The 2,807-nt window shown below is 41.1% G+C and overlaps 1 long non-coding RNA gene across 1 annotated transcript; it reads left to right on the forward strand.

Annotated features, from left to right (window-relative positions):
• Positions 1-237: 237 nt before the first annotated feature.
• On the forward strand, positions 238-2,093 carry LOC146870204 (uncharacterized). The gene is made up of 5 exons (XR_014959353.1): positions 238-322; positions 877-1,009; positions 1,114-1,229; positions 1,334-1,428; positions 1,793-2,093. It is a non-coding gene; the product is annotated as an uncharacterized LOC146870204 (long non-coding RNA).
• Positions 2,094-2,807: the final 714 nt, after the last annotated feature.

Here is a 2,807-nt window from a genome sequence, read left to right on the forward strand (position 1 = left end):
TTTACAAATATCGGTCGGAATATATGTGAGCTCACATATATATGTGATCCTGTATTCTTCCCTATATGCCTCCATGTTCACCTTCCAAAGGCCATGTTCACCGTCCCAATATGGGCGCTATATTTTGATGAACTCTCTCGCTCATCCAACCTTTAGTCCGCCCTCGATTTTTATAGGCGACGTATAGCGTGTCCTCTGATTGGACAGTCTGGAAGTCTGCGATACTCAAAGAGGGCAGGGACCCACCGGGGAATCTATCCAGGACGACGTTGGTGCTTCGCTGACCTGGGATCGGCTGTCGCCATATGGAGGAACATCTATCGTTAGTTAAGCTGCATATCTCACTACGCGACTATATGTGCCCCAACTAGTTCGCTCGCCAGTTCCATTCAACAGGGACATTTGTGTTTAAGGATGTTTAAATCCTCCTTATAGATTGAGGGCGAAGCGTCTCCATCTCTTATTTTCCCACCTCCTTTTGTTTTTTCTTCTTCCCCGATCTTTTTCCCCCTCCCTTCCTGACCCCCCTATCTGTAAACCTCTTCTTCGATTTTCCGTGAACCCACCTTTGCCACTCTTTATCCGAAACCCTCCCCCTCCCTTTCTTCTCCCCTTCCCTCTTCTTTCTTTCCTCCCCCCCCACCCCCCCCCCCTTTTCTCCTGGAGACCGCGCCATTCCGTGAACTCACTATCCCTGTGACTTGGTTTCCTAGTTATCGCTGTTCCTGGTCTAAGGATTTTTGTGCCACTTATGGTCTAGTTCACCTCCTGTGGCCCAACATTTTAATCTTATTAGGTCATTATTGTCTTTTAGAATTCCGCAGCTATGCAGCGACATTTTTGGCCTTCTGTATATTTTCTCTCCTTTTGATGTAGAAATTATCTGCTGCCTCGAATACGAGAATTACTATCTTGACGAATGCCTCGCGCTGCGGGGCACCGCTTTTGAATAACCTATATATGTGTGGAAACCGGTTGCACTAATTCCCTACCCTGCCGAAAATCCTAGGTATGTTTGAAATACCCTTATGTTTCCTGATGAATACTCTATGTTGGGAATTCGCTTATGTGATGCTATACTTTCCTCCTCAATCAGCCTTTTTGATCCCATAGAACTATCTGCGCAGCCCTGAGCCATTTCTTACTAGCACCGTTTTCTGCTTCCAACCCTACCTGATCCTTGGGTCCAATACTTTACAGAACTCCTCAGGCCTTAACCAGCTGCCTGGGTAGGTTTTTGTTAACTGAATATGATCTCTTCTCTTGCTTTTTTGGGCTAATACTATCAAGTGTGGATACTTGAATAGATTCTTTCTTGATTAATTCCCTGTAGATTGGACAAGCGGCCAGATAACTCCTTGAATATATACAGGCCCATTTAGTGAAGATGCATTCATAAATCCATACCTTCCTGGATTTATTTTTAAAGTATGTATTTTCAATTAGGTTTACGTATCTCGTTTCTATATGAAAATATTTTTTTTGTAGACTCTGAACACAGGTGTTATATATGTGGGGTTCTATCTATCTTGGTATGTCTAACTTTACGGATTCTTTCCTTCTTTCATTCAAACATGGGTATGGTATAGTGTCTTGATTATTTTTATCTTGGAGGTCCTTCAAATATATACACGTTCCTGGTACTCTTGGTGCCTTCTCAAAAATACTGCTTAATGATATTTGTATTGACTCACTTCTGGAGCTGATACTGTTGACAGTTTAAAAATATCAATGATATTGTATAACTACATTTGTATCCACTGTTTATATGTGTGTTTTTGATTAATCCTAGGTTTGGTTTATGTCCCCCACTATCTACCGGTCTTCGCCCTGATGAAGGTGGGGCCCTGTCTTGGGTCTGACACCGAAACGCGCGTTGGCGTTTGAACTTTTGGCATATCTCACTCTATATTATCTCTATCTTCCAACAGGACGATATATGAGCAAACCACCCATATAATCTCATCTGCTAGTCGTACCACAAGGACCGTTATACGATAGTGCGATTGTTGATGGAATGAATGTATGTGTGTATCAATTTAGTGATGTGTGGGACATTGAAAAATATTTTGTATACCAAATACGTTGTATATCCTTCCTTTCTCATGATTTAATGTTTTTACATGTATAAAAAAAAATCCCTTGAAAACTCTGTTAATAAAAAGAAATATATTTTTCTATGTAACTATGTTGTGATTTCATGATGTAAACATTTTGTCGATTCAGCTCCAGGCAGTGATTTCCTTATCCAGGAACCTTTGCTCTAGGCCCACAACTATATAATCCAGGCAGGTGTCTTTCTTAGTTGATTTTGACATATTGTGGCGACAGACTCTTACTCCAGCAATTGCTAAGTGGAAAGAAGAAATGAACATATGTATGGAAGCGGAAAGGGTGGTGTTCGAGGGAAGGGGGTGCCCAAAAACAGTTTGCTAAAATCTGGGGAGCATGGAGAACATATCATAGATTTGAAATATTTCCAAGCAATACATACCATGAAACTCTCACAGACGGAAGTTATGGTCCCACCACTGGAGGGGAGTGGCAGGGGCACATCCCTAGGGAAATCCTGGATACAAATAACCCATACACCAGGAGTAGAGAACAAAGGATGAGGGTCGGCCAACACCTTACAGGAAAAAATCTGCTATGTATTCTCAGAACACACTGTATGGTTGATAGTGTGCCAATAAAATCGATAAAAAAGACTGATGAAATAAAGAAATGTAGAATCATAGATTACAGCAAAATATATTTTTTAAAAAACGCAGCTACAGTATAAATAATTATACCTAAAATCTCCCCCT

This window comes from Triturus cristatus, chromosome 1_1 (genome assembly GCF_964204655.1).
Source record: "Triturus cristatus chromosome 1_1, aTriCri1.1, whole genome shotgun sequence".
In the NCBI taxonomy this organism is placed as follows: Eukaryota; Metazoa; Chordata; class Amphibia; order Caudata; family Salamandridae; genus Triturus; species Triturus cristatus.